The following is a 12791-nucleotide window of genomic DNA, read 5'->3' on the forward strand; positions in this document are numbered from 1 at the left end:
CCCGCTGCAGGAAACCCGCGGGGCGCGGGTGGCACCGGGCGCTCGGAGAACCCCCTACAGATCGGGAGCCGGCGTGTTCCTTCCCTCGCTGTCGATCCACTCAGCCAGGCTGCCCGTGCTGGTGACAAACCCCGGCAACCCGCTCACAGCTCCGTGGGCATGGCTTGGTCTGGCAGCTGCTGACAGGGACGGAGGATCATCTTTGGAGCACAACCACAAAGCCTTTGTTGTTTGTAAGCTAGGCGATTTCACCACAAAAATGTTTTGGCTTTATAAAGGTAATAAGAAAACTTAATTGCAGAACGTGAAATCTCTAGGTAATTTGTAAAATGGGCAATCCGGGAAAGTAATGACTGTTAATCACATAGCAACTCCTAAGCAAAGTTCATTGAACTAACTGCATAAATATCCAGAAAATGGCCTGGGGATGTACAATGCGAAGTCTGAAAACTAATTATTATGTACACAGAAGCAAGACAGTGGTGACTGGAGATTAAAAAAATGAGGTATATAAATCCACAAACTTTATTTTACTTTTAATGAGACTGAGGCATTGGTACTATATACCGTTGAAGCGTTCACAGGTGTCGATCTCTAGCTAATTTGTACCAAGGGCATGCAGCACATAACTTGTTGCCTCAATAAAGCTTAAATAACCAGCATGAATATTGACAGGCAAACAACAAACCTACAGATTGAAAACCAACATTTTGATAAATATATATGCCAGAGGCCAGGAGAAGGAGCTAGGCCGTTTCAGAATTGTCCCTGCTGCTGGCAGTAGCCTGTCCTGGCACCCTGCATGGCCCCGGCTCAGCCTCCCAGAGCCTCGGGAGGAGGTGGGGGATTCTGGACACCCTGTGGGCTGCTGAGCGAGGCCGTGCCAGAGCACCCCACACAGCAGGGAGAAAAGGAGATCTGATGAAATAAGTAATAACCAAGATACAGGCAGCCCCTGAGCTTCCAAAGCAGTCACAAAAAGCTCTGCTTCCAAGACTGTGTTCCAAAGCAGAAGAATGAAGGAATTACTTTTTCCCAGCTGCTTGCAATAGGAAGTCCTACAGGTGATTCACTGCACAAGGACTGAAATATTGCAACTAAGCAAGAGATCACCTATTAAATTCTAAACATCAGATATTACAACAAATCTGAGGCCCAGCCTTGTTGGAGTCCTGGATCCAACTGAAAACCAACACAGCCTTTCTGTCAGTGTCTTTCTCTTGGTATGACTTTGTAGACATAAAGCTGCAGGAACACCTAGAGAGCCGCTTGACTTTTGGAGATAAAAATATGTTACCAGAACTTCAGATGTTATTGAAGAAGATTAGAGACATAAGGCAGAAATTTAAACGTTTTATTTCCTTTGTGATTTTTACTAAGGATGTGGGGTGGTTGAAGACCTTAGCATGTACCAGATATATATCTTTAGAGTTTTATAATTCCCATACACAACGAAAAAAAGGGACACAAGCAAACATTAAAAAAATCAATTAAACAGTTGAGACAATCTTAAAGAGACTAATTCACATCTAATAATAAGATATATCTTATAATCTAAGATATAGAATATAGAATATAGAATATATCTTATCTAATATAAAGATATATATATCTTTATCTAATATTAAGATAATTAGAAAAATATCCACTACCTTATCTGCATAAGTAAAGTCCTTTAAATTCATTTCTAACAGAAGCTGTGCAAACAAGATGGTCACTTCTTACCCATAATATACACATGAAATAATGTACCCAAGAGAAAAGTTGTATTATTTCATGGCAGAATAGTGCAAATTACCTCTATATTATACTTTAGTAGAAAATAAGGAAATAAGACAACTCACTGATACACATAGAAGCAATGCACATTAAATCTCAAGTTTTCCACAATGAGAGATAATATATTACATTTATTTTTTCCTTAAATATGCTGTTGGTAGAAAACATAAATGTTTTCAGCTTTGAAACAGAATCTAAGACCAAATTATTTTAAGTAATGTCATGTTCCTTCAATACCACCTCAGGTTCATTACAGCCAAGATTTTCAGCTTTGGTCACTGACATCTAAGTTATTCAAACTTACATTATAATCACTTACAAAAAATTTTCAATTTACATCCTTATTTACACAGTGAAACAATATTACTATTTGATGTCTAGAATAATGAATTGTATTTTATTTCAATTGTTATGTTGACTTTTAAGACAATCCCTTAACATGGCCATCCATCTAACTATAAATATCAGAATTGTGTCTTTTCACATTTTCAGTACTTTTGTGATAATCCATTTGACTAGAAAGTATTTTTAGGCTTTGCTAAAGTATGATTGATACTTCTCTTAATTCCTGAGCAATATTAAAATGCTGCACAGTATACTTTAGAGAAGATAAGAGATCAAGGGCCTCCTTACTATGTTAGTATAAAATCATAGTAACTTCACTAGAATTATAGAATTACTCCATTTCCCAACCAATGGAAATTTCAAATCTGTTCAGTTTAGTATTTACATATGATAGAGTATGACTATCATTTTACTTGCAATGCAGTAACAACTCCAGTCAAATGATTCTGAATTCTCACATCTGGCAGGGAGAGACCCAAGCTGTTTAACCTTATTGGCATGACTTTAAATTATACCCAGTATCTTTTAAAACCAGTTTTGGTGCAGTCTCACAATACTGAAAACGGCTGATTTTCTGTTTACTCTATATGTGTGAATTATATTTACTTACTTTTACTTGCTGTAGTTACTTTGGATGTCACTGATGGGATGTTTCAAGTCACTTCTCTGCTTTTAAGCCGCTCAGGGGTTTTTTTGTGATTGTGATTTGCAGCAGAGCAGCAATGCAAGTTTTTCCACATGGCTCAGGCAAAAGAAATAAGTCATTCCATCTTTTGTCTCCTGTCATTGTCTTTCAAGTCCTACAAGACAATGTCTGTCTGTTCACGTAGAAATGGAAACTACTTATTTAATCTGATCTTTGGCCAAGAAATCCTCTCTCTGCAATCCTGCCAAACCATTAGTGGGGAGGAGGTTTTTCTTCCTTATACATATCACAACATAAACAGAATTGGGTTATATTTTTTCACAGTTCCCATGAATTCTTATTATGTAATCCACCTTAAAGAAAAGTATCTGGTCTGAATCCAATACTTACATTTTGGCAGATAAGGTACATTCAAGTCAGGGTTCCCCATAACCAGAGTAGCAGAGACTAAAATATACAACAAGCAGCTATAATAATAGGTTGATAACCTGTAGTTTCAAGCATGAGCAATCTGTGATTGCCATAAGTGTAATTGTTTTATATAGGAAGCCATTAATAGTTAAAAATGGGAGCTCATTAATATCACTAATTTGGCAGCTTCAGAAGATTGTGCTGTTTTTACATAGAACATGTCAAACTACTTGAAAGATCAAGAATAGCATCAAAAAAAGAACTTTGAAAGATCTGAAGAAAATCTGCTAATGATAACAAAACTGCGTATTCCAGCAGTTTATCAAAAAGGCAAATATTAGCATATGAAGGCCTAAACTAAGACTAGCAAAGCCTTTTCTCAGTTACTCTGAGGAGACTTTCACATCCATTCTTAAACATCCTGCTTTTAAATTATTTAAGAAATGCACAGCTATGGCTAGAATAAAATCAAATTTTCAAGAGGGGAAAACATGAATTATACACTGCGTACAACTGCTTACTTTGAAATGGTAGTTGTGCCTTCATTAAAAGCTTAAGAAATCTTAAGAATGGTCAAAAGACCTGTATTTCACACAACGTTCCCTCATGAGTCCTCAATATTGAACTCTGCATTTACGTAACAACACAGACAACTATTAGTTACCAGCATAACTAGTACGATGGCAGGTAGTTGCTAAGAAAACATGATTTCATGGAAAAGAAAAAATGTTTTACCTGCTAGGATTTCCAAGAATCAGTCCTGGAAAAACTCATTTCATGTTAAACTATTTGGGCAAGAAAACTGTTAGGAAGTATCACATAAAAGAGATTAATTGACAATGTGAGTAACATCCTCCAGGTGAGTGGTACCTGTCTCATACCTTGATTCATCAGGTATCATATGTAGATATATGGTATAGAAAACTCTCCTTTTCACTATCATTGGGAAAGATTCAGACTTGGCAATGTTACTAAATCAACGATTTCAAACCAGAAGAGCAGAAATAAGAGATAGTTGAGAGCCTCACCATAATTCAATAATTATCTATTCATAGAAATATTTTCTTATTGTAACATTAATTTTATTGAAAAGGCAGTTTTCTTTATTCTAGATCCTAGTCTGAATCTAGAATACAGAAAATAATGGGGTTTGGCAGTCTGTGGAAAAGCATTATCTTAGAATATTTCTTATCCATTGTAAGATACATAGTAGAGTAAGATAGTGCAGTGTTCTTATCCATTGCAAGATAGTGCAGCAGATATCCACTGTTAATCTTAAAGCTCAATTAGTGAGCCAAACTGGGAGAAGAGAGAGAAGTGTACTAGGAGGGACAAATATACTTGATGATCAGAGCTTATGAGTGTACTTGACACTGTCAGTAAATAATACAAAGCAAATCTGATTACTGAGTTCAGGAATCACTACCTTGGCAAATCAGGTAACATTTTGGGCCACGAAGAAGACAGCAAGTTCAGTTTTCCAGCTCACTGCTCAAATTCAGTGACACTTTGGAGCCTCTACTGACATTCTAGGGAGAGCAGAAGATGACTTCTTGGAGAGAGAAACAGAGCCCAGAGTTCACAAAATACACCACACCACTGCTGCTTTGCAGCGTGCAATCTATTGCCAAGTCGGAAAAATTTGTCTGGATTGCTCCACCCTGAAGCTGATGCTTATGCCTCTATTTGAGCTCACATTTTAATAGTCTGTGTTCCACACCCTTTTGGTAACATGAACATAGGCTTGTTACAATTGGATTAGTGTAATTTGTTTCTCCTTTTTCCTTTACGAAAATCTAGTAATTTAAACAAATAAAAAATGAGAAAACAGCTGTTTATCTCAAAACAGCTATCTTTCACTTATAGAATGTAACCCCAGATATTGTTTGCCATGTCTTGGTTACCTGTCATGTACTTTGATTCTCTTTTCTCTTACCTTACAGGTACTGCCTTGCTAACACACCATCAAGTGAAAGTTCTCTCTTAAAGCTGGTAGTCAATTTAATTTAGTGCATAAAAGCATTAAATACTTGATTGTTGTGTTCTGTATGGCATCAGATAGTGAAAATAGGCCAGCCAAAAATATTCCATTATTTTGGAAAAGCTGTGTTCTTTGCCAAAGCATAGAAACAATATCACAGTGCTCCAGTCACTGCAGAAATAGAGGTTACATTAGTTCTGTGCTAACACTAAAGCACTGGAATAAGAGAAAGAGAAATCAAGAAGGGATCACACTACTGGAAAAGAAAAATGAGAACACTGCCATCAGGTTGAAACACAAAATGTAATAATTAATGAATCAAAGTCTACAAATTTAACTACACTATGTTTAAGAAAGGAAGGAGAACTCCGTTAACCAGTATAGAATTATAGAGGGAAAGGTTTACATAAACATTTGCATGAAACAGAACAAGCAATTGCACGATACAGAAAAGCTTTTCAAGGGTCTGGGCCATTGCGCAGGACAAAACCACCCAGGAACAGCTGCTCTAAGGTAGCCAGTTTTGCACAGGCAGAGCCATCAAGCCGCAAAGGTGACAGAAAAGCAAGCCCAGGAGCCCAGGTGCTGAATAGCGGGTCTGACACTGAGCTCTGGGGATGTTTTACAAGAACCCGAGGTTTTACACCCGAGCCCAAAGGCGGTGTTGAATAGCGGGTCTGACACTGAACTCGGGATGTTTTACAAGAACCCGAGGTTTTACACCCGAGCCCAAAGGCGGTGTTGAATAGCGGGTCTGACACTGAACTCGGGATGTTTTACAAGAACCCGAGGTTTTACACCCGAGCCCAAAGGCGGCGCTGACCGCGGCTCTTTGGCGCCTCCCGTCGACTGAAAGGGGCGGTGCCACCCCCGGCACAGCGCGGTCCGAGCCTCCTGGAGACGCCAACGGGGAAAAAAGCCGGGAAAAAGGTGGGAAAAGTATGGGGTTTCTCTATTGCTTGGCAAGCTTATGTTCCGTTAGCTCTGCAAGTACATCATGCATCTTTAGACGAGGGATACCTCTTGTCATTTCACTGTCAAGTCAATGGCTGAATCCACACAAGCAGCTGAAAAATGAAAGCTTCCACTTTTTGAAAGCTCCACTTCCTGTCCTTGGAGAAAAGGGCTGCATTCTGGAAAGCTGTGTTAGGTTAGGAATACTCTGATGCAACACATATTGCTGGTAGGAACAAAATAGATGCACACTCTCTCAGAAGAGAAGCAGCCCCTGAGAAGCTGTAACCTGTATTGGCAAGTGTTTGCCTAGACCCACACGGTGGGTTTTGGTATATGGATCCTGGTCACCAGGAGGAGAAGGTTCTGGTGAAACCAGAGGCGAACAGAAGTCTTGCTACCAAGGCAGGGTATATTTACATACAAACCTGCCCATCCATTTTCACTTAACAAATAATGTCTGATTTGGTCATTTGTATCTTAACTGTGAAATGACAAAGAGACCTAAGAGCTCCGGGGTGCATCTGTTGAATGGCACTCGGGCCTGAGGGATTATTCCATTGCCCCCTTTTAAGGGTGGGTGTTTTCATTTATTCACTTGTAGAGTCATGCACACTTTAGCAGAATAAGATCACTTAGTAAATAAGATCACTTAGTAAATAAGCTGATAGTAGGGTTTGGACATAAATACTTTTATGTGCTAGTATCTGAACAGAAAAAGCAAATACTGCAAGCAGGTTGCCTCATAGCTCAGTAGAAGCAAACATACCAAAATCAAGAGTCTGCAACAAGTGAACGGGAGGGGATGCAGAATCAAGAAGAAATAGGATTTCAACTGTTTTACCAAGGACTTTACATAGATTCAATTTATGGGAAAATTCTGTGTAGTGAGGTCATGTTGCTAGTTTTTCCTCTGTGTTGTGTGGCATTGCTCCACATAACAGACCTCGTACAAATGCCCAACCTCTCTTCTATGCAGTATCTTGTCATCTAAGAAAAATGGCTGTAAAGAAAGCTGGGGAGAGGACTGGACTGAAGGGTGAATGAAGGGAAGTGAGATTACAGAGGTCTAAACTAGTTTAGACCTTCTACCCAGTGCTCTGCATTAGTTTCACATCATGCAGTGTGAAATAAAAATCACATTTAGGAATGGATGGTAAGGAGGGAGGAGGGAGAGGCAGAGGGGAAATACAGGTGGGTAAAGAACTGCCAACAACCTGTCAGATATGAGAGGGAAGTCACAAAGAGTGCATGAGGAGCAAAAGTACTTGACTCTTATTATTTATTTATTTTGGATGTAGTGGAATTTTCAGATAGGGAATAAAAGGACAGAAACAAAAGAGAAGTTAGCTGCATGTGCCCACACCTCTATATAGGCATCTTTGAGTGACCCACCAGTGCCTTGCTGTGATGCCTATCAGGCATGAAACCACTGGCTTTGCTTCATGTAGGCTGTATGGCAGAGACACCATCTAATCAGTCCCAAATAATCTCAGCTGTAGGTGAACAGTTTTGCATTGCATTTCAGTAACTCCAGCTTATCCTGTAATTGGAACAGGAAAAGAAGTTTTTTAAAATAAAAAGGAAGGAAGCAGCTCAGGCAGAGGATCAAGGGAATGATTAGCTTGCATGGCAGTGCTCCTCCCAGACTGTGTGGAGGAGTCACTAGAAGCCCAGAAACAACAGGCAAGCAACTGGGCTGGGAGAAGGGGAGAACAAGAAAACATTTTCCTCGTACCCTATACTTGAGAACTTACTCAATTAGCTTTGCACAACTGCTCTACAAGAGCATTTATAGGCAGTGAAGAGACATATCTCATTAGAAAAAGAAATTATTTCAGTGCAAGGAAAGAAAGAAAGTGGATATTTAATATAGCATGAGGTAGTAGTAACTCATGGTGCTACTACTGGTTATACTCAGTGCCATTCAGAGAAGGAAAAAGAACACAGTGCACCAAATCTTCCAAAACAGCTGAGAGAGTGGGAGTTTAATAAATCCCAAATTCACTAACACTACAATTCGCCCATGCATGGTGTTCTCAGCAGTTTAAGTGCTTTGGGGAGGCCATCTGAAGCTAAACATAGATGCATGCCTGCAAATGGGTACCACATTACTATTTCACTATCTTTCTAAAAAATAAGAGAATGTTAGGCATAAGTTTAAGTATGATCATTTTTCACTTCCCACAATTACAAAGCTGCCAAGCCCATGCCAGATGCCTGAAGATTTGTGGATTGCTGGAGGGAGTCTGCACCTAGTAAGTGAGTTTGAAATTTTGCTGTTTTTCATTTTCATTGCTCTTCATCCTCCCTGGACAGTAGATGGTGGCATTATCATGAATGGATCATTTGTTAAGAAGAAACTTCTCATGACTTCTCAATATAAAAATCATCTCAGTATCAGAACACAGGGCACACTAGTGTATTACCTGTTTTAAGTTTAAAAGGACAACTGAAACAACTTAATAGAAAAAAAAAATGTGGGAAAAAAAATCTTTTCCATTGCAAAGAGAAAACACTGAATGAAATTCTGCTGGCTTAACTACTACAAATTTATATTGTATCAAGACACCAAATCCTGTTTGTTTTTTGGTTTTGTTTTTTTTTATCAGGGTGAAGATACTTAAATCATCAAATTATGCTACAGCTTTTTTAAATTCATTATGTTTAAAAATTAGGGGCCACTCAATAACACTGTGAATCACTAAAGAGAATGGCAAATGTCCTTCTGATTATACTGAGGTACTGATTACTAGAAGAGGAAATGTCTGCAAAACTCCCAAACTGCAGAAAGCACTGGCTTGTTTGAAAGTTCAGTTTAGGACTTTGAACCTGTACTGTAAAGGTAGAAATATGGACAATACATGCATAAGGCTAAAATACTTATTTTTAGGCAGGCCTTCTGATTGTTGTCCAGAGCATGTGCTACTACTCTTAAATGCCCCAAACACTTCTTATTTACCTTTTTAACAGATTTGCTGAAGCTTGCATTCAGTACTGCTATAACAGTAAGCTCACTAAATAGTCAGCAGAACTACATGTTGGCAACAGAACAAAAATTGGGAAATATATTGAACAGTGGGGGAGGCAAGGCAAAAGAAGGAAAAGATATTTTAGGGAAATGTAAATGTATATATTGTCACTTAGACCTTTCTTTTTGTGTGCTGGGTAAAACTGGGACTCAGTAGTGATACAAAAGGGTAAGTAAAGCATCCTTCCAAGGACACTGTATCTCAAGTTACTAAAGAAAAAAGAAAAAACTCTATTATGATCAAAAGACAGGCTGGACAAGTCACTTTAGGATCTCAGTGCAACTAATCAGCTCCCCTCACCCCCTTAATTTTTATGGGCCTGTTCATACAGATAAGTTTTAGAAAAAATGTCTATACTATTTTCCCCATTTATACGTAGCACTCTTTCTGCCCTTGTGGTCTGAAGTCTAACAAACAATACTAGAAGAAGTTCAAGGATTCAGAATCTCAGAGTTTACACCTTTATTTTTTTCTGCCTTCTTTCACTCAAGGCTTTGCTCTACCAAAACATCTAATTGCAAGCAATGACTTCTGCTACATTGCTCTTTGAGAAAATCAGCCTCCTGCCCACTTCTGTTCTTTCTCCTTCCTAGTCAAACTGTCTTGGTAGATGTAAACCATTTGATTCAACACTGATGGAAATCACTGACCATGTAGCCTCGTATAACATTTTGCCTTTTCCCTTTCATTTGTAGTGAGTTTGAAAAGCATAAACTTGAAATCAAATATCCAACCATCTGCAATTAATACCATTACTATAATACACAGTATTTCTCAGACTAAAACTCCCTGTAATATTTTGTACCACAGAATATGTGATTAACCATGATACTTACCAGCTGTGCTTGTAGTCAGTTTGCAATGCCAGAAATCTTGAGTCTGATCATGCCTTCCATTTCAGCAATAACTGAATAACAAGATCCTTGTGCATGCAATCAAAAATAAAGAACTTCTTGCTGATGAAATGAGAAAGCTTGCTAGGACATAAGTCAGTAGGGGTATGACCCTCAGGCCACATAGGTGGGGAAGTTCAAGAAATTTTTTTCTAGAAATGAATCATAAATTTTTCACTAACTGATTCATCTGTAACACAAGAAATTTTAAAGAGGAGGCACACAGAGCAGCCTGTGTTTTTCATGGAAGGCTCAAAATTGGAGAAGAAAAATAGATGCTCCAGAAGAGAACTTAATTTTTTTAATTAGCATGCTATCTTGGGCATGATTATGACAATGTTTATTTAACTTTTTGACTTTTGAGGGCTGAGCATAACTCATCACAAACCAGACTGTTTTCAAAGAGTAATTGTTGCAGGCTATACTGCCTTAAAATGTTCTAATAGCAGCAATTCATGTTAATTAGAAAGTTGTTCGTATCTCATGAAGTACCACTTGTTCTGTGTTGCTTTTTGAGAAGGGGAATTGTTCTATTTATTTATTTTACATACTTATGTAGGTGTAATTGATTCTGTTATTTCAAATATGTACAGAATTACATATATAAGGTAGTGAGGTAGTATTTCCTAAAAAAAGCAAAAAGCAGAAGTCTTAAATATTGAGCTATGCCCTAATTGTTTCTCTGTATACTTTGAAAGCTGATTGTATATATTTAACCAATACCACACAGTAGGAAATTATTGTGATTATGCTTATTTTTATGTTCTTATTCCATTGTTTAGCCAAGCCTGTACAAACAAATTCAATGAAGTCCAGATCAAAGTCCTACATACTTTTTAAATTCTTTTCAAACTTACTGAAAAGGTTATAGACCAAAATCAGGAGTTCTGCTGGAGGGTTGTGGCCATGTAGATTGCTACAGTATACTGAAACCCCCCCATCAATAACAAAACAGAAAAACAGAAGACATAACCTTCTTCACAGTAGGTAGATGTAGACAGTCTCCTTTTCCCCTGCTTCTTAGCTGAGTCAGTCACAGTCCATAATAAACACACAGGGGAAAGACAACTAAGCTCTTCCTGTGGCATGATCTTATCCTACCACACAAGCTGTGGTCATTTCTCTACATGTTACAGAGTGGAGAGCAGCATGCAAAAGGTTTCTGCACCTCCCACATTAGAATGCCATGTTTAAATACAGAAAACAAGAAGGCATCTCCACCCCCCTTAACTACAGAGTCTATAGCTTTGCTTGCCCAAGCAAGGCAGAGCAGAGCTCCCAGTATTGTTCTCTTTACCCATGCACACAGGCAAGGGTTACATACATAGGTACATAGGGCCACTGAGGGAGGGCAAGCAAGCAGAGCATTGTTCCCTGGAGCCATTGTTCCCTGGAGCCATTGTTCCCTGGAGCCATTGTTCCCTGGAGCCATTGTTCCCTGGAGCCATTGTTCCCTGGAGCCATTGTTTTGAGAGGTCAGGAAGGCCTGAAACATAGTGGTGCAAGTCTCCCAAAATACTGCTCCAAATTCAGTCTTTTGAGAGCTTGCCTGGGAGTGCTGGTGATTGACCCTGGCTGGACACCAGATGCCCCTCAAAGCCACCCTATCCCTCCCCTCCTCAGCTGGACAGAGGAGAGACAATATAACAAAAGGCTTGTGGGTTGAAATAAGAGCAGGGAGAAATCACAGGAGTTACAGTCATGGGCAAAACAGACTCGACTTGGGGAAATAAGTTTAATTTATTACCAATCTAATCAGAGTAGGATAATGAAAAATTTTTAAAAAAGAAATCTTAGAAGACCTTCTTCCACTCCTCCCTTCTTCCTGGGTTCAACTTGACTCCTGAATTATCAGCACAGTGGGACAGGGGATAGGGTTTGTAGTCAGTTAATCACACATTGTCTCTGACACTCCTTTCTCCTCTGGGAGAGGACTCCTGACACCCTTTCCCAGCTCCAGAGTGCAGCCCTTCCACAGGGTGCAGTCACTCCTGAGCAGCCTGCTCCACTGTGGGACCCCCATGGGATTTCCCTGCTAGCAAAACTGCTCCAGTGTGGGCTCCTCTCTTCTTGGGGCCACAGGTCCTGCCAGGAGCCTGCACCAGCATGGGCCTCCCACAAGGTCACAGCCTCCTTTGGCCATCCACCTGCTTGGCATGGGGTCCTCCACAGTCTGCAGGTGGATCTCTGCTCCACTGTGGATCTCCATGGGCTGCAGGGGAACATCTGCCTCACCATGGGCTGCAGGGGAATGAATCTCTGCTCCAGTGCCTGATGCACCTCTTCTACCTCCTTTTTCTCTGGCCTTGCTGTCAGCAGGGATGTTTTTCTCACACATTCTCACTCCTGTCTTATCTGGCTGCAATTGCTTCCACCAATAACTTTTACCCCCTTCTTAACTGTGTTATCCTGGTGGTTCTACCACCACAAGTGATGGGCTCAGCCTTGGCCAGTGGTGAGTCCATCCTGGATCCAGCTGACATTGGCTCTGTCCAATACAGGAAAATCTCCTATCAGCTTCACATTGAAGTCACAATTGTAGCCCTCTGCTACCAAAACCTTGCCACACAAACCAAATACATTGTGGGAAAGTTTTGCCTCTTGAAAAGAGCACAGTGTAAATCTCTGTCACATTGCTGTGTAAGTCACAGTCATGTTACCAAGGACAAAAACATAACCCTGCTTATTAGAGTAGATCCTCTTTTAGCCTAAGTCAGCGTTGCTTGAGTCACGCTGCAACAGCCTAATTC

Source organism: Passer montanus, unplaced genomic scaffold, assembly GCF_014805655.1.
Source record: "Passer montanus isolate IOZ18808 unplaced genomic scaffold, ASM1480565v1 scaffold10, whole genome shotgun sequence".
Taxonomy (NCBI): Eukaryota; Metazoa; Chordata; class Aves; order Passeriformes; family Passeridae; genus Passer; species Passer montanus.